Source organism: Miniopterus schreibersii, assembly GCF_964146895.1.
Source record: "Miniopterus schreibersii genome assembly, chromosome: 1".
Taxonomy (NCBI): Eukaryota; Metazoa; Chordata; class Mammalia; order Chiroptera; family Miniopteridae; genus Miniopterus; species Miniopterus schreibersii.
This window is the reverse complement of record NC_138101.1, coordinates 52,368,567-52,396,411: the sequence shown is the minus strand read 5'-3', so window position 1 is coordinate 52,396,411 and position 27,845 is coordinate 52,368,567. Positions and strand designations below refer to the sequence as shown.

General features: G+C 41.2%; 1 protein-coding gene across 1 annotated transcript in view; it reads left to right on the top strand.

The window, feature by feature from the left end:
* Positions 1-141: 141 nt before the first annotated feature.
* LOC308555250 (broad substrate specificity ATP-binding cassette transporter ABCG2-like) overlaps positions 142-27,845 on the top strand; it is a gene marked incomplete at its 3' end in the record, with an annotated part of 67,720 nt that continues 40,016 nt past the window's right edge. Inside the window, exon 1 of the mRNA XM_081133273.1 lies at positions 142-773. The remainder of the gene's footprint in view (positions 774-27,845) is intronic.

The following is a 27,845-nucleotide window of genomic DNA, read 5'->3' as shown; positions in this document are numbered from 1 at the left end:
AGCCTGAATGTCCTGGTGTGGAAAAGGCGATCACTGAGAAGGCCAGCTTGTTCTAAACATAGCCTCTCTCTCCCCGTCAGATCGCCCTGGGCCTTTGCGCTGAAACCTAATGCTGCCTGGCTTCGGTTCCTCTCCCTCCTTTCTAGATCTGTGCCCTCTTCCTGCCTGCACTTTTTGCTAGAAGCAGGGCCTGTGAAAGGAGACCCCCGGGCGTGGATATGCCAGAGCTAACCAAAGACAGGAAGTTCACGCAGAACAAAGCGACTTGCTGGGATTGGTTTAGGTCCATCTCAAAGTTGTTGCTAGCATCGGAGATGCTGTCATCAGGATCCTGTTGCACAAAGAGAAAGATGTACATTTATGTCTCCAGCACCTGAATTTCCTTCTGTTTCCCATCCCCTCGCCAGGAAGCCGGGGAAGGATCCCAGGCAGATTTGACGGCAGTTTGAATCCCAGTGGTTGAGAAAGAACCAGCGAATGGAGAACAAAGGGACACAGGGAGGTCTGAGAACTGTCCTTTCCACCCTGGCCATTTCCTCAAGGCCAGTTTATTTATGGAAAGCCTCAGTCCGTCTGGTTGTGGGACTACCCTGTGCTGATATGTTTGCTCTCTGACTCTTGCCTCCTGAGAGCTGGCAAAGAGCAGTTCCTGGATTTTAAGGGACGTGGATCTTGATTGAAGACTCTACAGGGAGACTTACAATTGTGTTGCCACTGCCTTGTCTGCTCAGGTTTGGGCTGCTTTCCTACCAACATCACACGTCATACCTGAGGTCAGTTGTTTGCTTGTTTTTGTTTATCCAAATGTTCATACCGAGTAGAGAATCCTGATTCTTTTTTGGTACGTGCTTTAACAAATGTGTCTCTTAAATCAGTGCTTCTCATACTTTCATACATGGATCACCTGGAGATCTTGTTAAAAAGCAGGCTCTTTAGAATTCGGTGGGTCTGGGGTGAGCCTGGGATTCTGCATTTCTGACAAGGTCCAAGGTAATTTCAGTGCTGCTGGTCTGGGAACCAGGCCATGAGTAAACAAGGGCTTAAACCCTTTAGGTGTTTTGCTTTTGGGGGTGAAGTGGGCCGGGGGAATGCCGTCCGAATGGAGGTATTTGGCCGAGCACACGATTTACGTAGAGTACCTGAGAAAAAAAATCATACAGTGTCCCACCCTGGTTATAACTTTCTTTGATGGAGTATCTCTAAGTGTGGAGGTTTCTGTTAAACAGTTCCTGGGAATGGTAAACCAAGTCACCACAAGTGAGAGAAGATGTTGGGCTGCTCCTGAGATTGCATGGGCTACTTTAAGCAGAGCCAGAAGTCTTTTTGTAATTTGAGGATTAGGTGTCCACAGCATGCCTCACACTGATGTGGTTAGTGATCACCTTGAACATTTCAGCTCCAATTAAAAATCATGTCCCTGGCTGGTGTGGCTCAGTTGGTTGGGCATCGTCTTGTGCACGGAAAGGTCGCAGGTTCGATTCCCAGTCAGGGCACATGCCCAGGTTGCGGGTTCTGTCCCTGGTTGGGGTGCGTATGGTAGGCAACCAACTGATGTTTCTCTCTCACATCGATGTTTCTTTCTCTCCCTCTCCCTTCCCCTCTCTCTAAAATCAATTTAAAAAAATTGTGCATGCTAGAAAAATAACTGGTGTCTTCCTCCTGCTCTTTGGAAGTGAAGCTTGTAAAGCATATGAGTCTCTGTCCTAAATAATATATGCCAATCTGAAAGTAGCTTTTAATCCAAAGACAAAACCAAAAGGGGAAAAAATATGAATAGATAGGAATAGGGTGCCTATTTTGTCCCTGGTAGAGGGGAGAAAATAGAAATGAGAGAAAAAAGGGGAAAAGAGTGTTGGCTGGGAAGTCTCAGCTTTGCAAAATGAATGAAAGAAAGCTCGGGCCCAGAAATAGAATTCTTTCCCACACGCTCATGGAGTTCTTCTAGAGCAGTCATTTGCGTTTTCCTCTGCTGGAGAAATGTGCTTGAGACCGAGTAGGTAAATTATAAATTGTGTCATTTTTAATAAATATGCTGAAACCATTTATCATTAAGTCGAAGATTATGCAGTGGAATGAAAGGTCAGAGAGGTGTGTACAGGCCTTGAGAGGCCCAGTATGAACCCATGAAACCATCTCAGACAGAGGGGAATTGCTTCTGTTTGAAATGAGCTTCAAATGACATTCCTTTATGTCATGACATATAACCAGGGGTGTTATTTAAAAATTTAACAGCCTGTGTGGCACAAGTATTGACCAATCAGAACAGAAGCTATTGTAAATAACCTATACCACAGCAAACTTCTGGGAGGCAGTAAGAGCACACGGGGCTGAATATTAGCCTAAGCTATCCCAGGTTTTAATTAAATATTCTGTTTTGTGGGGAAACATTGCAAAGCTTCAGATGTGTTCAGAGACATAGATAGTAGGTCCTCACTTAATGTTGTTGATAAATTCTGCTATTTTAAGCGAAACAACATTTAACGAAACAATGTCACCAAAAGCTCATTGATATAAACAAGAGTTAAGTTCCTACGGCATCTCATCAACGTTATAATGGAACAACTTTGAACAAAATGACATTATTCGTTTATCTGAGGTCCTGGAAGATGGTGCCAACACTCTGGTCTCATACTCTTAGATGAGGCCACTCCCTCTCATCAAGCCCAGAGCAAATCCTCATTCCAGCTGTATATCTTTTGCAACCTACACTATAGAAAGTAGAGTTCTCTTAAGTCACTGCAAGATTCAAAATCCCGTTTCTTGAGTAGGATTAGGGAAAACTCATATAACCTTTTGTAAAGAGTCACAGCAGAAATGAAACTCGATCACCATGCTGCCCTTTCATACAAAGCATTGCCACATACATTATCCCACTTGGTTTTTCACAACCACCTTGGCGCACAGATCAAGGGAGATATTATTTTGACCTTTCAATGAAGAAACTGAGGATCTGGTTAAGCAATTTGCTGAAAGGCACACGGCTAGATAGTGGATGTGCCTGCCTGATTAATCTTGGGCCTAGTGCCTTGAAATTCAGGTTAATCCTGTATTTTCTTTCCTTCAGGCATCCTCACAAGACCTCTAACAGTCTATATTGTTCTGTATTAGTGTTTGTCTTCTTTTCAAGTCAAAAGTTTTCTATTTTTCTTGTCCAAATTATTCGTGTGTTGTCTTAGCTTTGCCTCCATTAAGGCCTTTAATTCCCAGGAATGAGTGTTTAAAAGCAGGGCTTCTCTACCCTAGCCAATTATGGCTCAGTGGTCAAGCGTCGTCCCACGCACCAAAAGGTCACCAGGTTAGGGCACATGCCGGGGTTGTGGGCTAGATCCCTCGTAGGGGGCATGCAGGAGGCAGCCAATTAATGCTTCTCTCTCATATCAATGTTTCTCTCTCCTTTTCCCTTCCCCTCTCTCTCTCAAATCAATAAAAAACATATTTTTCAAAAACAATCAAAGCAGGGCTTCTCAAACTTGACCATGCTTAAAAATCACCTGGGGAGCTTGCTGAAATGCAGATCCTTGGCCCCAGTTCCAGAGATTCTGATTCAGTAGGTCAGGGCTCAGCTCTGAGAATTTGTATTTCTAGTAAGCATCCAGGTGATCTTAGTGCTATCTTTCAGAGATCACACCTTGCAGGCACAGCTTCAGTCAATAATTTAAAATAGCATCCTTATAGTTTAGTGAGGGCGCTTTGTATGCTTAATAACAGATTGTGGAGCTAGACTTCCTGGGCTTGAATATTGATGCCATCACTCATGCAAGCTGTGTGATCCTGGGGAAGTTAACCCTTCTGTGCCTGTTTCCTAACCTGTAAAATGGGTTCAATGATACTGCCTACCTTACAAGGTTGTTGTGAGGATTAAATGACTTAACAGGGTGGGCACAGACTATCTCCATATGTGTTTGCTCTTATTATTACTAAGTCTTGCTCAATTCATAATTATACTTTATGACAGAAACACCAACAGTAAGAACTCACACAGATACCAAATGGTCTTCTTTGATGTAGGTGTTATCCCAGGGGTTTAATCATAAGTTAAACATGTTATTATTATTTTTAAATAATATATCTTCAGAGAGAAGAAGGGAGGGGGAGAGAGAGGGAAACATCAGTGATGAGAGAGTCATTGATCGGCTGCCTCCTGCACGCCCCCCACTGGGGATCGAGCCCGCAATCCGGGCATGTGCCCTGACAGGGAATCAAACTGCGTCTCCTGGATTATAGGTCAATGTTCAACTGCTGAGCCATGCTGGCCAGGCAAACACGTTCTTATGTGTATGTGTGACTGGATGTCCTGGGCTGTTAGCTAGCACTTCCCACCAAAAGGAGCAAATGATGCTGAGAATTTGGCAAGGGCCTGACCGCATAGGGCCTTACATACTCTTCTCCAGGTTTGGATTTGACTCTGACAGTGATGAAAGCCATTAACATAGTTTGAAGCTGAAGAGTGCAATCAGAATTGCATTTTGGAAATGTCCCTTGCTGCAGTGTGGAAGAAGGTGAGGCTAGAGGCCGAGACCTGTCTGAATAGATGATTGCAGTGATCCTGGAGCAAATTGACAATGGCTTGAATGAAGGCAGAAGGGTAAAGCATGGAGCAGGGATCCAGTGGTTCAGGTGATGGAGTGGAGCCTATGCCATGACTCAGAAAGGAAATATGATGCTGTAGTAAAACATCTTATCTTCTGCCTCTTCTCTATGTCAAAGCTCCTTGGGGCCGAGGACTGAGCCTAACTCCTATGTAGTCCAAACCCTTAGCTCCTAGTGGGTCCTTGATGGATGTTTGGTGAGCGAGTGGGTGAGGGAGAATAAATTAAACCTTCAATCTCATATCCCACCTCTCTTTCTTTTGTTCTTATCACACAGGCCTTTGAGAATGCCCAACTGTGACCTCTAGTTCAAGGGGTGTCAAACTACTGCCCTTGGGGCAAACCTGTAGTTCTTTGAAACTGCTGATTTAAAACATCACCCTCAACAAAGCTATAGTAATGAGAACTGTGGTACTGGCATAAAGACAGACATACTGACCAATGGAGTAGAATAAAGAATCCAGAAATAACCTCTCATACATAAGATCAAATTGTTTTTGTCAAGGGTGCCAAGACCATTCAATGGGGAAAGACAGTCTTTTTAGAAAATGGTGCTGGGAATACTGGATAACGACATGCAAAAGAATGAAGTTAAACCCTTATCTTAAACCATATACAAAAATTGTAAAAATGGACCAAAGTCATAAATGTAAGAGCTAGAAGTATAAAACTCTTAGACAAAAACATAGGGGAAATACTCCATGACATTGGATTTGGCAGTGATTTCTGAGATATGATGCTAAAAACACAGGCAACAAAAGAAAAACTAGACAATTGGACCTCATCAAAATTAAAAACTTTTATGCATTAAAGGACATTATTGAGAGACTGAAAATGCAACTTACAGAATGGCAGAAAATATTCACAGATCATGGATCTGATAAGGGCTTAATATCTAAAATGCATAAAGAACTGCTACAGCTCAACAACTAAAGCCAAACAACCCAACTAAAAAGGGGCAAAGGACTTGAATAGACATTTCTCCAAAGAAGACATACAGAAGGCCATAACCACATGAAAAGACGCTCAGCACCACTAATCATTAGGGAGACGTAAATCAAAACCATAATGATATACCACTTCATACCCACGAGGGTGAATTTTTTAAAAAAGGGAAATAAGTGTTGGCATGAATGTGAAGATACTAGAGCTTCTGTGCTTTGCTGGTAAAAATGTAAAACGGTGCAGCTGCTATGGCAAACAGCTTGACAGTTCCTCAAAAAATTAAACATAGAATTACCATAGGATCCAGAGTTTCCACTTCTGGGAATACACCAAGCAAAATTGAAAACCGGCACTCAGAGAGAGATTTGTACACCCATAGTTATGGCAGCATTAGTCACAACAGCCAAAAGGTGGCAGCAAAATTTAAGCGCCCACCGACGGATGAATGCCACAAAATCTGGCATATGCATGTAATGGGATATTCTTATATTATTCCACCTTACAATTTTTGACACATGCTTCAACATGTATAAACCTTTATGACATTATGCTAAGTGAAATATGCCAGCCATCAAAGAACAAATGCTGTATGATTCTACAGGTAGGAGGTACGTACAGTACTCAAATTCACAGTAAGAGAAGGTAGAATACTGGCTGCCACTGGGGAGAGGAGGGAGTGAGGAGTTATTGTTTAACGGGTACAGAGTTTCAGTTTGGGAAAATGAGACAAGTTCTGGAGATGGATGTGGGTGATGGTTGTCCAACAATGTAAATGTACTTGATTTCATAAAACTCTGCCCTTAAAACTGGACAATTTTATGTGATGAATATTTTACCGTGATTTAAAAAAACAAACAAAACTCTATCCTTAGGTCTTCACATGGATAGTTGTTATTATTAAGTTTTCAGCTTAAACTGTATCTCCTCAAGGAAGCCTCCCATTGCTCTATATAATTTCCTTGTAGGACATATCACTATCTGAAATGTTCTCCTGTACACCCTTATATAAATATTTATCACATGTCTTCATCAGAATGTGAGCTTGCTGAGGACAGGGTCTTTGTCTAATTAAAAGCTGTATCTAACAGTTCTTCCAAGAACATGGTAGATGCTCAATACATGTGGAATAAACTAATAAAAACAGCTTAGTGAGAAAAAAGAAAGGGCTCCACCTGTAGGTTATATTAGTAACCGCACTCCAGGGGAGCTTTCAATGTACAATATTCGAAAGTCAAAGTCAAACTGAAAATTTAACTTCACCAGTATTAGCAGTGATGGTGGAGTGAGAGGCCACGAAGAAGAAATGAATCAAATATATTTGTGTAAAATATTTCCTTTCATGGACTTGGCACATGAACTCCCTCTCAGCCTCCCAATTCCCAGGACGTTAGCATATCCTCTCTTTCCTCTCTATGTATCACCCATCAATTTATCTACTGTAGCTTTCATGCTATGATGCCAGAGTAGAGTGGTTGCGACAGCAACTGCTTGGCCCACAAGCCTAAAATATTTACTACCTAGCCTTTTTCAGAAAAAAATTGCTAACCAATCCCTAATGTAGATCAAGATAATAGACTAGAGATATTTGTTTACCCTTCTCCAAGAACTTTCATGATACTCATTCAAGTCAACCTAGAAATATTTTTTGAACACCTACTATGTTTCAGGCACTGTCTTAGGCACTGGGGATAGAACAGTAAATGAAAAAGAACCCTGCTAATGTAAAGCTCACCTCCTAGTGGGAGAAGACAGATAATAAACAAGAACCAAATAAAAAATACAGTATGTTAGAAGGTGAGAAGGGCTAGAAAGGAAAGTGTAGTAAGGGAAGGGGTGGTCAGGAAGGCAAAAACAGGTTTTGCAACTTAAAGTGGAGTCAAGGAAAGCAATGGAGGCAGCACTATGTCTAACATGTTAGAGAAACACCTAGGAGGCCAGTGGAGATGGAGGAATCATTCTCCTTCCTGCTCCCCACACGCGTGCATTCTGGCTCTATGCATTGGCTTCTCGTTTAAGGCATATACCTCTTGCTATAGGACGGCATCCCAACCTTGCATAGTGTCCCAGTTGGCAGTATAATTGAGCCTTCAGCAGGCCAGTTCATTGTTCTCTCAAGCCAGCTGCTTCTGCATGATGAGGGTATGGAGTGGATTTTGAGAGCATGAGCCCATTTTCTAACCTCCTTGGCCATAGCATATGCCCACGGTCAGAGACAGTGTTGTGTTGTCTATAGATGAGCCATTCTCATAACTTCATGATAATACTATTGGCAGAAGCTCTGCAGGTAGGAAAAGCAAATTTTTTTTTTTTAATTTATCTTTATTGTTGAGAGTATTACAGGTATCCCATTCCCCCCCCTCCCCAATTGGTCCCCTCCACTTCACTCCCACCCCCTTCCCAGGCCTTCACCCCATTATTGTCTGTGTCCATGGGTTATGCATATAACTTCTTTGGTTAATCTCTTCCCACCCTCCACCCTCCTTCGCTCTTTCCTCTGAAATATGATCATCTGTTGCATGCGCCAATATCTCTGGATCTATTTAGTTCGTCAGATTCTTTTGTTCATTAGCTTCTTCTTAAAGAAGATCCTTCAACTTTTCCTGTAGTGCTGGTCTGGTGGTGATGAACTCCTTTAGCTTTTTCTTATCTGTGAAGCTCTTTATTTGACCTTCAATTCTAAATGATAGCTTTGCTGGGTAGAGCAATCTTGGTTGTAGTTCCATGTTTTTCATCACTTTGAATATTCCTTGTCACTCCCTTCTGGCCTGCAAGGTTTCTGTTGAGAAATCAGCTGACAGTCGAATGGGTGCTCCCTTATAGGTAACTAACTGCTTTTCTCTTGCTGCTTTTAAGATTCTCTCTTTGTCTTTAACCTTTGGCATTTTAATTATGATGTGTCTTGCTGTGGGCCTCTTTGGGTTCCTCTTGTTTGGGACCCTCTGTGCTTCTGGACTTGTAAGTCTATTTCTTTCCCCAGGTAGGGGAAGTTTTCTGTCATTATTTTTTCAAATAGGTTTTCAATTTCTTGCTCTCTTTCTTCCCCTTTTGGCACAAGAATAATAGGAATGTTGGGCCACTTGAAGTTGTCCCAGAGGCTCCTTACATTATCTTCATATTTCGGGTTTCTTTTTGCTGTTTGCTCTTCTGGTTGGGTGTTTTTTGTTTCCTCATGTTCCAAATTTCTGATTTGATTCTCAGCATCCTCTACTCTCTTGTTGATTCCCTGTAAATTATTCTTCATTTCAGTTCCTGTAGCCTTCATTTCAAATTGGTACTTTATTATGTTATCGATTTTCTCAGTTATTTCCCTAATAGTCTGCTTAAACATCCTTATAACCATTATTCTGAACTCTCTATCTGTTAGCTTGCTTGGATCTATTTCATTTAGTCCCTCTTCTAGAGATTTCTTCTGTTCTTTCCTTTGTGACATGTTACTTTGCCTCCCCATTTTGGCTGCTTCCAGGTGTTTGTTTCTATGTATTAGGTAGAACTGCTATGTCTTCTGGAATTTTTAGAGTGGCTTTGTATAGTAGGTGTCCTGTAGGGTCCAGTAGCTCAGCCTCCCCAGTCACCTGAGCTGGGCCTTCTAGGTGCTCCCCTGTGTGGGCTCTGTGCACTGTCCTGTTGTAGTGGAGCCTTGGTTACTGTCGGCATCCCTGGGAGGAACTGACCCCCAGGCCAACCAGCTGTGAGGACCAGCTATAGCTACAGCCAAAGAGCTGCTGTGCTGGAGACACCCCTTATGGATCAGGATTTACTTCAGTGGAGCTCTGGTGTTCACCAAGTGCGCCTCTTGAGTGTGTCACTTGTGGATGTAGTAGGGTTGTAATCCAGAGTGGTTGAGTCTGACCACCAGGTGCACTGTCTCTGGGGCCTCCTGGGAGGTGCAAAGTCAGCCTGTGCCAGTGCCTTGCCCAGGGCCACCCAGCATGAGCTACACAGCAAACCGTAGTTGGCTGCTACTTGTGCTGGGCTTGGAGGTGCCCAGGAGAGGCCCAGCTATGAGCCAGTGCAGGCTGCCGCTAGTGCCAGGCCTGGGACCCTTTATCAAGCTGTATGGGGCCCGCTGTTGCTTGTTTGAGAGATTTTAGGAAAGTCCTAAGCATGAGGCTCGAGAGGCCACTTGCACAGAAAAGCCCCTGGAAATGGCCTGGATGAGCTGCAGGTGGGGAGGGGCGGGGCCTCCGGGAATCACAGGGCGGGGCCAAAGGTGGGAGTCAGGTGCTGGGATTCAAACATGGCGCCTGCCTGCCGGCTGTGTGGGGAGGACTCGCCACAGGAGCCATGGCCTCTGCCAGCCCTTCTGCCTGGGAGGAAGCCGCCCTCCACCTCTCGCCCGGATCTCAGGCAGGTTAGTTCCCCCCGAGTGTCCCGGGTCCTTTCAGGCTGCTGCCCGGCGCTGGGCTCAGAGGGAGCGTCCGAGTGAGTCCGTGCCGGGCCCTTTGGAGGAGCTGCTGGGGCTCCCGCAGTCTCCGCGACCCTCAGGGACAGTCCCCGCTGGCTTCACAGCCCGGAGTTGTGGGGACGTCTCTTCCTGGCCCTGGAGCCCTGGGCTGGGGGCTGCTGTGGGGCTGGGACCCCTCCCTCCTCCAGGAAACCCCCACCCCGAGATTCCCTCCCAGGTTTCAACCGCGGCACCGGGTGTGGGCCCGCGGCACGTCTCTGATTCAGCCCCGATCCGCCCGCGTCTCCGCCCCTCCTCCAGCTCTCGGTGCTGCTTCACCTCCCTGATTGTAGGGCTTCTGTTCAGCCAGATCCCAGGAGGCTCTGAGTGATGGTGGTTCTGTGTTTTAGTTGTAATTTTGATGTGGTTGCGGGAGGCGGCGGGTGCAGCTGCTACCTACGCCGCCATCTTGTTTCTCCCGGAAAAGTAAATTTTTACCCAGAGTATGTAGCCATCCCTGAGAGCATAAAGGGCTGTTCTCTTTATGATGGGAGGAGTATAGCATAATCAACTGCTACTGGGTGGCCACTTGTCACCCTGGACAGTGGTGCCATAGCATGGCTTAGTATTGGCCTCTGCTGTTGGCAGATTGCGTACTCAGCACTAGATATAGCCAGACTGGCCTCAGGGAGGTGAAAACCATGCTATTACTCACACTTCCTTCCCTCCTGTCATGATCACTTTGTATATGGACCCACTGAGCAAGCACTGGGATGCCTGGAGAACGAGGAGTCCTGACATTCTCAAAACAGACCCTCTTGCTCATCTGATGTTTGACAGCCTCCACCATCATAGATGCCCTCTGCTAGATGTATCCATGGCACACAAATGTTCTCACACTCTGTGCCACTGCAAGAGGCCCATACATAGTACATCTTGTTACCAATTTTTCAGATAGTTCTTTTCAAGTCTCCAACAAGCTGGTCAGTCCAGTAGCCACTGCCGATAAATTATATGAATACCTCAGGCCATAGTTCATGAAATATACCACTCAAATTTCTGTCCACTTGGAGGAGTCCCCTTCTCCGTGGTCTTCTGTGGTCATGCCTGAGTGCATGCAGTGACATCCACATCTGTCAGTGTGGCATCATCTGCAGACCCCTCTGAGAACTAGACCTGTGCTTATTCTCGTCTGTGAGCTGCTCATTGGGAATTGCCCAAGAGGACACTCGTATAGGTCGAGGAAAAGGTAGAGAAGTGGTAGGAGAAGGTACTTGGAAGGTGGAGCCAACCGGTCATATGTATTACTCGTGCCTTCTGGGCCTGCTGGAGTGTGTTCTCCTCTATGCTGCTTCCATGCCACAATGGAAATGTTGCTGCATATATCCAGTTTTGTGGCTTGTGATGGGAAGTCCAGGTCACATAGTCACTTGGTGCTACGTAGTCTTGTTTTCATACTCAAAAACTAGGGACACGAGCTGCTTTTCAAGGGGAGAATACTTGCCATCAGAGAGGATTGGCCTTGCCAAAGCCCTAGACGTCTGTGTTGTGGTGATACTACTGGAGCTTGCCTCAAGCTATATATAGAATCTCTCTCTGCAACAGACTCTTCTAATAACATTTGGTCTGGTAGGTCCCAGGGCCCAAGCAGCAGAGCAGCTTCTCTTGAAGACCATAGGGTTTTGTTTTTTGTACCTGGCCCCACTAAAAAATGGTAACTTTACAAATTATCAAATGAATGGGTCAGAGCACACATTCAAAGACTGCACAGGTTGTCTTCAGATTTGAAAGAGGCCCATCAAGTATGCTGTGTGCTTTTCCCCTTCGTGGTGGGAAGTGCAAGGTATAGCAACTTGTGTCTCATTTTAGAAAGTCTGTCCTAACATGTGCCAGATGGAATAGACCTATTAAGTTTTGTAGGATTTGACCCTCACCCTTTGGAACCTATATACATAAATAAGGTATTTTTGATGCTTGTTTTTTTCTGCTTACCAGATCTAATTGGCATAATGACATTAATATATAGGATCAGCACAATGTCCTCTGGGATATCTAGACCATCGAGGTTCTTCTTAACCATATTATGATGGCAGGAAAGAAGACACAAACAGAAATGTATGCTGTTGTTCCTGCTATGTAAATGCAAATTGCTTTTGACTTTCCTTATTGATTAGAAAGGAAAAGAAAGCATTTGGTAGGTCAATAGCTGAATATCAGGTGCCAGGTGCTATGCTGATTGTCTCCACTAAAGATATCATATCTTAAACTGCTGCCAAGGTTGGCATCACCGTCTGATTAAGCTAACAATAATCTAATGTCATTATGACTTTTAATGATTCATCTGACTTTTGTGCCAGCTAAAGGGTGAGTTAAATGGGAAGTTTGGAGTAATCTCTGCCCCTGTATCATAAATCTCTGTTGTCAACATTAATCCCTGCAGCTCTCTTAGGGATGTGGTATTACTCTTGGGTTCCTGTCTTGGTAGAGGGGAGGCAGGAGTGGGAGAGGAGTTCCAGGGGATTCCATCTGACACTTCCTACCATAATAGCTGTCACTACATGTGGGGATCCGTGGTTAGATTAACTTAGGCCAAGACTCCATCTTTCTGCTGATTTCCATAAGTCACTATTCTGAATTTTTTAACCTGGTGGCATTTTGTGTTGCTGAGGGCCAATGTAATTTCAAAGGTAGTATCTAATAATCCCCAGAAGCAATCTCTCTGGGGCAGTACTATTTAAAATTCATCCCTGTACCAGAAAGATTAGCAACACTTGAGGACTCATCAAAAATGCAAATTCATAGGTATTACACCAGTTCTACTAAATCAGAATCCTGGGAATAGGTCCCAAGAATTAGTGTTTTAATGAGAGTCTCAGCACATCAAAAGATTGGGAAGCACTGCCTTAGATCAGTGGTTGTCAACCTGGAGTGATTTTTGCCCCTCAGGTAGGGTTGCCAAATAAACAACAGGGCACTCAGTTAAATTTTAATTTCAGATAAACAACAAATATTTTTAGTATAAGTATGCCTCCATGTAATCATTTGAATCTGAAACTCAAATTTAATCTATATTTTTATTTGCTAAATCTGGTAACCCTGCTACCCAGGGAATATTTGGCAATGGTTTGGCAGTTTGGCTGTCACAACTGGGGAAAGGGATGTGTGTGTGCTACTGACATCTAGTGGGCAGAGACCAGATATGCCACTAAACATCCTGCAATGTAGAGGATAGTCTCCCACACCAAAGAATTACCTAGTCCAAAATGTAAGTAGTGCCAAAGTTAAGCACTGGCTTAAAGAAAGATTCATAGTACACACCTATGGCTGTGTTGCAAGATCTTTTCTCAAAAGTACCCAGATGTCCCCTCAGAGGGGCTCTCAGTCTCTGAACTGACTTAGGTCTGGGTATTGGGTACATGACTCACTTTGGCAACTTGAGTTACAGACTTAGATTTTTCCACCTACATATGTCAAGCAGCATCTTAGTAAGTTGTCAGTCAGTTAGTCATTGCCACAAAGCATAGCAGGTCAAAACACTGACTATGTGCTCCATCCCTGTGGCTTACTGTGGCAATTGTACCATATTGTCTCTAACGGTCAGCACTGGACTTGGTCTTTACCATGCCAAATCCCATTATTCCCTCTGAGATTAGGGCACACATTTTTATTGCAGCCTTATTGTCCAGTATCACTGACCTACAGAGCTCTTCAAGGATACTGGTGCCTGCCTCACTAATGCATTTCCTAATGTCTTGGTGCAAGAAACATCTTTTAGATCTTCCCAGATGGCTCTAATTAGGAGGTGGCTGAGCAGATTGTACATAATGGGTCTATTTCTATTTTCCCAGAACTTGCTTTAATTTTTCTCCATGGTATGCTAGAGAATTGCTGACATTTCAATCTCATTAACTCTAGGCTATCATTGAGTCCAGGCTTTCATTAGCTAACCTTTTCAAACTGTTAACACAGTTTGCCCAGTATCCCAGTATCCAACAAACATGTTATATTCCAAAACCTGGGGGAACTTACCCAAGTCAGTGCATTTATTTGAGATTTTTCTTGTCTTTCGAGGTCAGCCTTGGTATTTCTGTAGTGTCAGTTTTCACTTCGACTCTTCCATTTCTGATTTTATTTATTTGAGCCCTCTCTCTTTTTTTTTCTTGAGTCAAGATAGTCAGAGGTCAGCATACTGGGAAAATCACCTATGTATATATTGAATGCACCAAGGAGACAGAAGTAGTGTTAGAGTGACAGTGTACCACATAGGGAGGAAGAGGGCCCTGGAGTCCAAACATAGCAACAACCATCAGGGGTATTCAGTGATAAAGTCTGATGACATGAAATTCAAAGCTGAGATCTTTGAGGGAAAGTTCTTAGATGATTCACTTTGGGATGTTCATGTTAAATTTTTATTTATTGATTGATCTTAGAGAGAGAGAGAGAGAGAGAGAGAGAGAGAGAGAGAGATTTGTTGTTCCACTTATTTATGCATTCATTGGTTAATTCTTGTATGTTCCCTGACCTGAAACCTTGGCATATCTGGATGACACTCTAACCAAGTGAGCTACCTGGCTGGGCAGGATGTTCATGTTTTTGTGTTGGTTTCTCCTCTCAGAATAAGCATGTCAGAATGTGAAATTCACCAATGTAACCTCAAGAAAACTTTCATTTCCTTAAAGACTTTTCATGATATAATCACAAGAGGGCACTAGAGTCTAGCCAAAGATTATTTTTCATCTAAAACTAGGGCAAATGTATTTACTTTTGTGAGTGTAAGGGGGCACAATTAATAATTACTTTGACCAAAGTGTAAAGTGGGACTCTCCCATGCAAACTGGGACATATGCTCACACCGTGCCCTGCACAATGTGAGCATAGCCAATTTAATTATGAGCTAGTACTTCACTGAAAGCTCTAATTCCTAACAATCACTATAAATATTTTTGACACCCAAATTAGGAAGAGAAAAATGACCACACTTGCTTATATTTAATTTACTTAATTAATTAATTTAAAAATTCATTTTTTATTGATTTTGGAGAGAGCGAGAGGAAGGGAGAGGGAGAAAGAGAGAGAGAAACATCAATCAGCTGCCTCCTGCACCCCTCCCCCCCCACTGGGGATCAAACCTGCATTGGAGGCAACCAACTGACCCAAACAGGCTAGAGCACACTTGCTTATATTTTAAAGAGAAGATTAAGACAAGCTTTCCTTTCCAACCCACCTCCCTCATTATATTTATTACTTATCCCATTTTCCTCCTCAGTGTGATCCTAGTTTGACTATATCTTCAAGTGAGAGAATTGCTTTATTCCCCAAACTATCTTGGTCATTAAAAAAGTACTCTAAAGTGTTCTCTAAATTCCAACAGTTCTTTATTGTATATCTTTTATCTTCTATATCATATGGTAATTATTTCTTGTTTTGCACATGACTTACATGCTGAGGACACTAAAAAATAGATGTTGAAAATGGCTCTTCTTAAGTGCTCTATCACATTCTTGCCCTCCTTAATAAGCCAAACTATTCTCTCTTCTTAACAAGACCAAATATAATCAACTCTTGCTGATCTTATCCTTTAAAAAAAATATTTTTTTTATCTCTAACTATTGGTAGCACACTCTTTGAAAAAAATTTTTTTTATTAATGTGTAGTTGGCATACAATCTTACATTAGTGTCAGGTAGCACACTCTTAACTTAATGGAACTTATTTTTACCATTCCTTTTGCTTTGAAGCTGCACCTTCCATCATCAATGAAGTAGCTCAAAGAAATAAGTGGAAAGTTAAGGCTGCTGGGGAAAGTATTTCAAAATCAATTACAAATGGGTTTATGATTTGTTTTTGTCCCCTTAACTAACACAAAAATATTGAATTAATTACATTATTATACTTAATCATATCTAATTCGATCAAAATATGAATTAGCAATGTTCTAAACCTGTCTGGCACACCCATAAAGCAATTCTCCTACAGAGGGTGCTTAGTGGTTTTTTTTGTGTGTGTGTGTTTTTGTTTTTTTTTTAAAGATTTGTCTTTAAAAAGATGTAAATAAAGAGGAGTCCACCACTAAGGCACAAAACATAAGAAATTTATTTAGTCCTATTTAAACTGAGTCAAAAGTCATTGACAATTGGGGAAAATGGTGAATACTAGAAGAGATTTTTGTTTGCATATTTGTTTTGTCTTTAGATTATCTTTGGGCAAGAAAAAAACACCTCAGTATATTGCTAATACCATATTTTCTTGAATTGAAAATTCATTATTATTTTATTATTATTTTATATACCAACACAATTCCTGCTAATTAAATTGAAGAATGCTTTCCTTTCACTTAGAATTTTTATTTTCTATTTATTGAAAGAGCTTTATAAACTTTGATTAGATATATTTTAATCATGTTACTTTGTGCATACCTAAAAAAGAAAAAGAAAAATTAATTGCTTAAGTTATTCCTAAAACTTCTTCACCTTCATACACTAACTCTTTTTAAAAAAAACAGAGCCCTCCCCCCTCCCCTCCCCTCCCCTCCCCTCCCCTCCCCTCCCCTCCCCTCCCCTCCCCTCCCCTCCCCTCCCCTCCCCTCCCCTCTCCTTTCCTTTTTAAAAAATATATCTTTATTGATTTCAGAGAGAGGAAGGGAGAGGGAGAGAGAGATAGAAACACCAATGATGAGTCATTGATCAGCTGCCTCCTGTACGCCCCCAACTGGAGATCGATTCCGAAACCTGGGCATGCGCCCTGACAGGGAATTGAACCTTGATCTCCTGGATCCTAGGTCAGTGCTCAACCTCTGAGCCACATTAGCTGAGCTTTTTTTTTTTTTTTTTTTTTTTTTTAACTTGGTCGTGGATGTCTTCACTTTTCACACAATCTAACAATGTATAAAAAGAATTATACACCACTTGGGATTATACACCAAGAATTATATACTAAGTGGTATTTATCCAGGTATGGAAGACTGGTTCAATATTTGAAATACATTAATATAATCCATTACATCGATGGGCTAAAGGAGAAAAATCATATGATCATATCAATAGATGCACTAAAAGCCTTTGACAAAATTCAACACTCATTCATGATTAAAAGCTAGGAATAGAGGAGAACTTCCTCCATTTAGTAAAGAACATCTACAAAAAACCTACAGCTAACATCATACTTAATGGTAAGAAACTAGAAGCTTTCTCATGAAGATAAAGAAGAAGGCATGGGTGTCCCTTCTCACTACTCCTTTTCAGCATTGTACTGGGAACTGACACTACTTGACTTCAAGACTTACAATAAAGGTACAATAATCAGGAAAGCATGGTATCAGCAAAAGAATAGACAAAAAGATCATGGAACAGAACAGAGTATCCTGAAAAAGACCCACAAAAATATAGTCAACTGATCTTTGACAAAGGAGCAAAGGCAAAACAATGGAACAAAGATAGTTTTTAACAAATGGTGATGAAACAAATGGGCACTCATATAAAAAAAAAAAAAAGAATCTGGACACAGACCTAACACCCTTTGCAAAAGTTAATTCAAGGTGATCATAGACCTAAGTGGAAATCACAAAACTATAAAACCCCAGAATATAAACTAGGAGAAAATGTAGGTGACCTTAGGTATGGCAATGACTTTTTAGGTACAACACCAAAGGCATGACCCAACAAAAAAATAATTGATAAGCTAGATTTCATTAAAATTAAAACATTTGATCTGTGAAATACACTGTCAAGGAAATGAGATAAACCACAGACTGGAGGAAAATATTTGCAAAAGATATCTGATAACAGTTATCCAAAATATACAAAGAACACTTAAAACTCAACAATAAGAAAACAAACAACTTGATTTAAAAATGGGCAAGAGACCTGAACAGGCAGCTCATCAAAGAAGATATTCAGCTAGTAAGTAGGCATATGAAAAGATGCTCCAGATTACATGCCATTGTGGAATTGAAAATTAAAACAATGGATACCATTCTACACCTGTTAGAAAGACCATAATCCAGAACACTGACAACATCAAATACTAGTCAGGATATGGAGCAAAAGGAACTTGTATTCATTGCTGGAGGAATGTAAACTGGTACAGCCACTTTGGAAGACAGTTTGGTAGTTTCTTACAAAATGAAACATACTCTTACACAGGATCCACCAGACATATTCTTTGGGCATTTACCCAAATGTGCTGAAAACTTGTCCTCATAAAAACCTCAAAATGGATGATTGTAACAGCTTTATTTATATTTGTCAAAATGGAAACAACCAAAATATCCTTTGGTAGGTGAATGATTAAACTGTGGTACATCCAGACAATGGCATAGTATTCAGTGCTAACAAGAAATGAGCTATTAAGTGATGAAAAGACACAGAGAAAATTTAAATGCATGTTATTAAGTGAAGAAGTCAATGTGGAAAGTCACTGTGTGATTCTAGCTATATGACATTGTAAAAAAAAAAAAAAAAGACAAAACTATGCAGACAGTAAAATAATTGGTGGTTGCCAGTGGACTTTTAGGGCAGGAAAACTATTTTGTATGACATTACAATAATGGATAACATGTCATTATACGTTTATCACAATCCACAGAATGTACACTAAAAGTGAATCCTAATTTAAATTCTGAACTTCAGGTGATTATGATGTGCTGAGGTACATTCATCAGTTGATCAATAAGTGCACCACACTGGTGGGTATGTTGATCATAGAGGGGTGTGTGTTTGGTAGGGGGAGTAGAGGATATATGAGAAATCTCTACATCTTCCATTCAATTTTTCTGAGAACTTAAAACTACTCTAAAAAATAGGGGGAAAATGACTTGGAAAGTTGTGACCACATAGATAAAATCATAAGCAATGACTATCAAATATTCAATCTGATATAATTTTTGTATCAGAAAAAAAATGTGTGGTCCTAAAAAGGAGAAGGGATATGAAAGAATAAAGAATTTCATTATGTTCAAATAGCTTTATATTTAGAGATCAAGGCAACCTCTTTCAAAATACAAGGCAAGGTTAGTATTGGATCTGGTATTGGGACTAAACATTGAAGGTATTACCACATTGAAAACTAACATTAAATGTATAAAGTGTTGCCATAACAATAATAAAGAGAGGGAATATTGCTTTTCAATGAAAGCAATGCACTTACATACTCTTCCATTATAATAAGAATCTTTTTTCATAAACTCATAATGTTCAGGAAAATAAGTACTGGGGTTGAGGTCAAGTTGACTTCAGGCCAACATTTGCCTCCAAATGCATACGTGATCTCCTTCTCAATGTCTTCTGCTATTTTCTTTCTGACAGAGACACATGTTGGAATGTGAGCCTGGTAAAAACCTGACTCACCATCAGTAAGGCTCCTGGTTCATATAATATCTGTCCTCAAATAAACAGAAAACCCTACCTTGAAAAAAAAAAGCACATCTAGAAGAGGGGGAAGGGTAGGACAGAGGGCAGGGAAAAAAAAAAGAGATCCAGGCAGGCCAAGCAGAGTCAGTGATTAGGAGAATTAACACCAACCTTGCCTTTAAATTGGAGCCCTCCAGAGAATTACAAGATGGCAGTAGGTTGAGTGGTAGCTACACTGACACTTTCCCAGAATCAAACTGGAATTACAACTAAAATAAAGAAAAAGCATCCTGAATAATCAACTGAAGACTAGTTGAAGAGCACCCTCATAATCAAAGACCTAAAGTGGAGACCACATAGAGACTGGTAGGAAGTGCAGAGGAAAGAGGTCTGGCTGGGCTCCCACAGGCAGCAGCTGAAGGTCTGGAGGGATATCACAGCTGTGGGGCATTCCCACTGATAACTCTGGAGCCTAAACCCCAAGCTGGGCTCCCCAGCCCAGTGCACCAGAACTGAGAAAGGTGCTCACATAATATCTGGATGTGAAAAGCAGCAGGGTGTCTGTCTGCCAGGGAGAGATGGCTGGAAATGCAGGCACCCTCTTAAAGGGCCAGTGCACAAAGTTTTGTGTGCAGCCATTCACCTTGGGCTCTGGCTGAGGGAAGGCAGAGTGGACTAGAGCTGTGTGAGGAGAGTCTGGGGTTGGTGGCTCCAGGGATGGAGCTCAGAGGGCAGCCATCTGAATTCCTGTGCTGAGTCATTCCCCCATATGGCAGAGGACATCTTTCACAGGTAGACCTTTACAGCTCAAGCAGCTTTGCCTCTGGGGAGGGGGCAGGCAGCAATTGCCCCACCCTGTTGGAAAAACTCTTGCCTCACCCTGTGGGGTTTCTACAGCCTGAGGCTTATTAACAATCAGCCTCTGAGTGGTCTAAGTCTTTACCTAATCTGTTTCTGGACCTGGGGCTTGGAAAAGTAGACTTTGGTGCACATCTTGGTCCTCTCCAAACCCACCCAGACCTAGCAGAGAGAACCACAAGCTGTTGAGTTCAGAAAGCTTCAAACAGGGTATTCAAGGCCAGTCACAAACAGTGTCTGGCATTGGTCTGCACCAGAGACCATCCAAAAGCCTGGGGGGGTCCTAGCAGATCTATGTAATATATAGAAACAAATCCAAACAGGCAGCCAAAATAGGGAGACAAAAAAACAAGCCCCAAATGAAAGAACAAGAGAATTCCCCAGCAGAACTTCTAAATGAAATGGAGATAAGTAATCTATCAGATACACAGTTCAGAATACTGATTGTAAGGATACTCAACAGCATGAGACAAGAAATGGAAACTATGAAGGAAATGAAGGATGGCATAGTAGAAATAAAAAAAATACTGGAATAAACAGCAGATTAGGGGAAGCTGAGGATCAGATCAGTGAATTAGAAGACAGGGTAGAAAAAAAAATCACTCAATTAGAGAACCAAAAAGAAAAACAATTAAAAAACAGGAAGACAGTTTAAGGAAGCTGTGGGACAGCACGAAACATAACAATATTTGCATCATAGGAGTACCAGAAGATGTAGAAAGTAAGCAAGGGTTTAGAGAACCTGTTTGAGGAAATAATGGCAGAAAAATTCCTTAGCCTGGTGAAGGGAAAAGTCACATAAGGTCAGGAGGCACAGAGAGTCCCAAGCAAGAAGAACCCAAAGAGGCCCACGCCCAGTCACATCATAATTAAAATGCCAAAAATTCAAGACAAAGAGAGAATCTTAAAGGCAGCAAGGGACAGGCAAGCTGTTACCTACAAAGGAGCTCCCCTAAGGCTGTCATCTGATTTCTCATCAGAAACTCTACAGGCAAGAAGGGAATGGCATGAAGTATTCAAGGTAATGAAAAGCAAAGATCTGAAACCAAGACTACTCTATCCAGCAAGGCTATCAGTCAAAATAGATGGTGAAATAAAGAACTTCCAGACAAAAAAGGGCTAAAGAAGTTTATCACCACCAAACCAGCATTGCAAAAAACGAAAAAGGGACTTCTGTAATAAGAAGTAGAAATATATATATAGAGAAACATAGGTATAAAGAAATAAAATGGCAATAGATAAGTACCTATCAACAATAACCTTAAATATAAATGGATTAAATACTCCAATCAAAAGGCATAGTGTAGCTGAATGGATAAGAAATCAAGACCCAAATATATGCTGTCTGTAAGAAACCCACCTTAGAACAAAAGACTCACACAGGCTGAAAAAAACCAAAAAAACTTCTGGAGGACTTTAAGGGAGAGATGGACAACAATACAGTCATAGTAGGGGACTTTAACACCCCAGTGACTTTACTGGATAGATCTTCCAGACAAAAAATCAACAGGGAAACAGTGACTCTTAATGACATGCTAGATCAGATGGACTTATTATTTTTATTTTTAAAATGTCTTTATTGTTGAAAGTATTACAGATGTCCCCTTTTTCCTCCCCATTGATCCCCTCTATCCCACGTCCGCCCCACCCCCAGGAATCAAATGGATTTAATTGACATTTACAGAACATTTCAGCCTGAAACTGCAAAATATGCATTCTCCTCAAGTGCACATGGCACATTCTCAAAGATAGACCATGTCAGGACACAAAACAAGTCTCTACAGGTTCAAGAAGGTTGAAATTATATCAAGCGTCTTCTGGGACATTTACACCATGGAATACTTTGCAGCTATAAAAAAGAAGGATCCCTTACCTTTTGAGACAGTATCAGATCTGGAGAGTATTATGCTAATCAAGATAAGCCAGTCAGAGAAAGACAAGTATCACATGATCTTACTCATATGTGGAATCTAATGAACAAAATAAACAAATCAACAAAATAGATCCAGAGACACAGAAGCATGGAACAGACTGATGAATCTCAGAGGGAAGGCAGGGGTGGGGAGAGATTAACCTGAGAATTTACATGCTTATATGCATAATCCATGGACACAGACAATAGTGTGGTGAAGTCCTGGGGGGGGAGGGGGGTGCAGGGTTAAGAGGATCAATAGGGGGGAAAAGGGGACATTTTAATACTTTCAACAATAAAGATAAGTTAAAACATTACATTTAGACCAAAATGGCAATTACATTAAGTTCCCCTCCCACAATTAAAAGAAAAAAAAGCAGCATCCTATCAATGCTTAATCTATGGTAAATTGTAGACGTCAGTTGGCACTCAGAATTAGCTAATATAAAACATAAATGCAGGGTTATGACAACAACTCATCTTGAAATTACCTATCAACCACAAATCAGGGGCAGGGCAAGAAATCATTCCCTGCAAAAGTCTCCGGTTTCTAAATCACGCTACGTCAACTGCTGGGATATCTGCCAACAGTGCTAGAGTGACATTTAGTTTCTTTAGTGTTAAGGCATCTTTCATTCTAAGAAGATTTGGGATTAATCATAGAAATGTTTAAGATAATCAAATCCATGTTAACACTTTTCTATTAAAGAATTTTTTCGTATTGGTCATTTTATGTATTTATATTATTGAATAGAATCTGGCCTATTAAAATATGAGAACAATTTTGCCTGTCCAATTGCAAATGTGTAATTAAATACGTGATTTAGGCTTTTGCACTAAAGTTGAACTCTTACTAAATTTGTAGAAAATGATGGGATATTTAAAAGAACTAAGGTTGACCATATTTATGATTTTAATTAGTTGCTTTATAGGGGTTATTTGAGCACTTGGTAAGGTTTAGTTTGTTAAATTAGAAAATGGCAGTACCTTACTGTGCAGAAAAGAGTTAATGCAGCATGTTGGAGACTGCTATCCTCAGAAAGGCCTGCTCCCCAGATTGGTCCTTGGCTGGTATCTGGGAAGTTGGGTCACAGAGTGTTTGCAGTCAACAGCTAATCAATGAGTGGTTCAAGTTGCTCAGACCGTTTGTGCAAACATTTATGCTGAATGTCTGCTCAGCTTTTGGGAGTCTGAAATTTGGATACATTCTAGGCAGAATGTGTCTGCATACCCAGCCCCCAGTAAAAACCTTGGGATCTCAGTTTCTAGTGGGCTCCCCTGAGACAAAATATTGCACACATGTTGTTGAATTTTCATTGCTGGGAAGAGTGTGCTCTGTTAACCCCTTGTGGGAGGGAGAGGGCATAAGGAAGCCTGAAGACGGAGTACTCTAGACTCCGCCTGTGTCTTTCCTTTATGATCCAGCTGTGGATCCTTATTATGTTGCTATAAATCTTAGCTATGAGCAGAGATATATCCTGACTTCTGTAAATCCTTCCATGAATGTGGAATTTTCCCATGTATCTCTGAACATTGGGGTTATTTAGAGGACCCCCCAACACACCAAGGAAAGTAAATATTTTTCTTCCAAGTAAAATTTAAAGTGTTTGGAAGTGTTTAATTGAATGCATTTATAAATTAGACCAAACATTACTGAAAGCTCTCTTAGAAGTAAATAATACCATTTACTAGACCTATAAATAGAGCAATAGCACTTGTAAGCTGAATTTATAGGCTTAAGAAAACTAGAGTCTTGAATTTGTAACTTTATTCACTGAATATTAATTTTTAAAACCCAAGCAAACTTTTCTTTTTAAACAGGATAAAATAAAATTTTAATATGTGCGTACTAGGAATTCACATAAGCATGACAATTCCCCAAGTAAACTTTTAAATAGGCTTTTTAGGCCACAAAAGCATCCCTCAAAAGGATCAAGAAAACTCAAATTTAGTCTATCTCATTAGCCCATAACAGGTTGTTTGTCTTCATAGTCTAAGTGGCAGAAGGGCATTTGTTCAAATCAACCACAATTCCACATCACTAAGATTTCAGTTAAAAAGAAGTAGCCTGGTATCCAGCTCTGTTTGTATCACTTGATAGTAAACCATATCACATATTACAGAGTCTGCTTCTGATGGTGATATTAAAATATGATTTTTAGCTCACTTTCCCTGTGGGGAGCATGCGTGCATCATTCCCCTTCCCCTCTTCTTCCCCCACAGGCACGCATCTCCTAAACTCTAAGGGACCCCACGGGACTTGCAATCAGGAGAGCAATGGGCAGGGGAAGCTTGTCCTGGGCTGACCCCTCGAACCTGTCTCCAAGGCCTCCTTTTCTCTGACTTCCCAGTGAGCTAAAGCAGCCCAGCCTAGGCTCTCCTGTTGCTTCTTCTATGCTAAGCCTTTCCTTGTTTAATAAACCTGTTCTCATAGTCACTTGGACTTGTGTCCTGAAATCTTTCCCGCATGAAGTCAAGAACCCACACACTATAGGCTGGCCTGAGGCAGACCTGCTCAGGGCCAAGTCTCCCCAACAAAACAAAATAAAATAAAATGTGATTTTTTAAAAAGCACCAGTAAGTAAGGAGTCCAACTGAACTCATGTAATAGATGTTCACTCTATAGTGTTAAAGACCTAGAAAAATTCATTAAAATTAGCCTTTAATATTTTTTAGTGCCCTTGACAGATTTCTCCATTAGTCGAAGAGTGTGGCAGGGCCTCTAGTAGAGCAATCAAGCCTGAAACCAACTTATTATGAATTAGCAAAACACTGCTTTGAGATCTGTAGTATAAGGAAAAAAACAGTGACTTTCTCCCCATACCTGGCATAGTACCTGGCACTTAGTAAACCCAGTATATATGTATTTGTTGAATGAATGGAAGAGTTAATGATTTAGTTGAGAGAAAAAGATGTAAACATCTCAAAGTTAAAAGCTAATACAAGACAGTGATTTTGGAGACATGTAAGAGGCAGTAAGTGATTAAGTTGCCGAATGAATGGAAATGAGAATAAATCTGAAGAGCCCAAAGTAGGGGAAGACAATTGTAAGCTGGAGTGGTCAAGGGACACTTTACGGAGAAGGTTGGTCTTCAAACATCTTAAAAATATCTTATATTTGAAGATATGAGAGTGGGAGAACAGCCAGGGAAGCAAGAGTGTGAGCAAAGGGACAGAAGTGAGAAAATAAGAGGTGTGACCGTGAGATGCGTGTTGACCCTCTGGCGTGCAGCATGGCTGACTCACAAAAGAGGAGCGGGGAAGGCCTCTTGGTACCAGGCCATGGTGGTTGTGCTGCTCAGGCTCAGGAGTTTCAGTTGATTCAGTAGCGAGAACGAATGGTGTTTTGATAGGCAATGATTTGAAGAAAGACTGCGGTGGTTCTACAGTAAAGATTATACTGGGGCCCAGCCGGGTGTGGCTCAGCGGTTGAGCATTGACCTAGGATCCAGGCGATCGTGGTTCGATTCTGGGTCAGGGCACATGCCCTTGTTGTGGGCTTGATCCCTAGTCGGGGGTGTGCAGGACGCAGCCGATCAATGACTCTGTCATCGTTGATGTTTCTATCTCTCTCTCCCTCTCCCTCTCCTTTCCTCTCTGAAATCAATGAAGATATATTTAAAAAAATAAAATAAAAATCACAATGCAAATACAAGACACTTAAAAATAAAAAAGATTATACTGGGAACAAGGTGTCGGATAGTTTAGGTTGGATTAGAGGAGAGAGTGTTGTTAGTAGAGGCTAGTTAGAAAACAATCCAGATATAAAGTAATAAAGGGCTAAGCTAAGATAAGGCCAGAGGGAATGGGAAGAGACAGGTTCCTTAAACATTGGAAAGGAAGAAGTCCTGAGACTGGTGACCACATAGAAAGGATTAGAGTATCTTATGAAAGTGAAAGAGGAGGGTAGCATTTCAGAATGAAGTATGCATCTGTGGGGTGTTTGTGTTATATTTAGACGGTTTTTCTTTTTTACCCCAAGGGAGTTGGAATCTGTGTATGTTGGAAGGTAGTGTGAAAACAAAAGTTTAGACCCTGACTTTTCCAAGAGAGAAAACAACTTTTACAACTCAAAATATAACTGAAATGCATACCCTGGGAGTTTAATGCTTACATGCTTTTTAGGATCTTGGCTTTACCATAGAAACCTCAGGAGAGCCAAGCAACCCGTACCTAGAGGGATACTGTGTATAGTGATGAACTGGGATGTTGGGATCTCCTGGGGTCTTTGAAAGACTTTTCAAGCGTTTTGTTAGAGAAGAGCCCAAGACACAAAAGGCTTTGGTGGTTGTGCTTCAGGAAAGAGCACAGGTTGTCAAGTTTTCTGCCAGTGGAAGTCAAAGGAAACAACTAGAGGAATTTTTTTGATGTTTCCTAATGTGTCCCTGCTGATAGCCAGGCCTCAGGAAAGGGTGAACAGCTCCTGGCCAAGAAGGAAGCAGCTTTAAGAGAGTAAAGCCAAATCAGAGAATTGGCTGTTCTCTTCAAAGGCTTCATAGCATTGTTCAGACCAGCCTGACCTTCCTGTTCTGTGGGATTCAAGAACATATTTTGTATGTAACTGATAAAAATCATTGCTGCTTAGGTCCTGGATTTCAGGTCTATTTTCATGCAGAACCCACTCCTCTAATTATGAAGTCAAATACTCCTGTCTCTGTCCTGATCCCCACAGCCAAAGCCTCCAAAACAATGCAATTCATCTTCCCCAGATGGAGAGACTAAACAATCCCCTTTCACCAAAAGCAGCCAAAGTCCTCTATTCCTTCAAAGCACTGTCAATGCTCCCCTTTTATTGTAAGCAACAGGACTAATTAAATAAAATGGAGCTATCTTGCTCTGCCAAGTAAGGCCAACTGATCTAGAGACTAAAATGTACTGAAAATGTGCAGAACTTTTACATACACATGGAACCATGTGACAACTGAGGGTGAGCAACTTTATGCCATGCTATTGGTTATTGAACATCTATAAGAAAGTCACAATGTCTGTGTCCAAATGGTACACTAAGCAAATATAGTCAATACCCCTCACCTGCTATTTTTGTAGTAGGGGACAGTCCTGCTTGAATTCTTTCTAAGTGGGTATGTTGGCTCTTTTAGAAGAAGCAAAATCCTTTCCTACTTAAGAGAAGAAAATCAGAGAAACAGAGAAGAGGAAAGAGAAGATTTGCAAAGTGATTAAAAGGGAATAATTATATATAGATGGTTACCTCTTCTCTTTTCAGGTTTTGAATTGAAACACCTTTGGTCCAGTTGCTGCTTTAAGACTTTCTGGTGCAAAGATAGAGAATAAGTATCCCAGGCTAATCTGTAAAAATTAACCTTGTGCCACCGGAATCAAATTTTTATGTTGATACCATCAGTAATAGCGAGTTGTCCTTTTTCTTTTTCCAGTTTAAAGAAAACCTAGTTTCTCAGATGTAGCTTTCAAGTTACTTTGGAGCTCCATTATTGGAACATTCTAATTAAACCACTTTGGAAATATAGTCCTACAATTTAACAACTTTCTTTGGAAACTAGCCATGGTTGTCAGTTAACTGCAACCCTGGATCATCGAATCCATTTGTTAGAATCCAATGGTCATTAACAGTTTACAAAACCAGAAAGAACAGACTAGTACTTACTTTCTCTGGTCTTTCCTTCAGTTTTTTTGTTTTTTAAAAAATGTTTTCCTGATGTCAGAGAGAAGAAGGAAGGTGGAGAGAGAGAGATAGAAACATCAATGATGAGAGAGAGTCATTGACCGGCTTCCTCGTGCATGCCCTCTACTAGGGATCAAGCCCACAACCCAGGCATGTGCCCCAACTGGGAA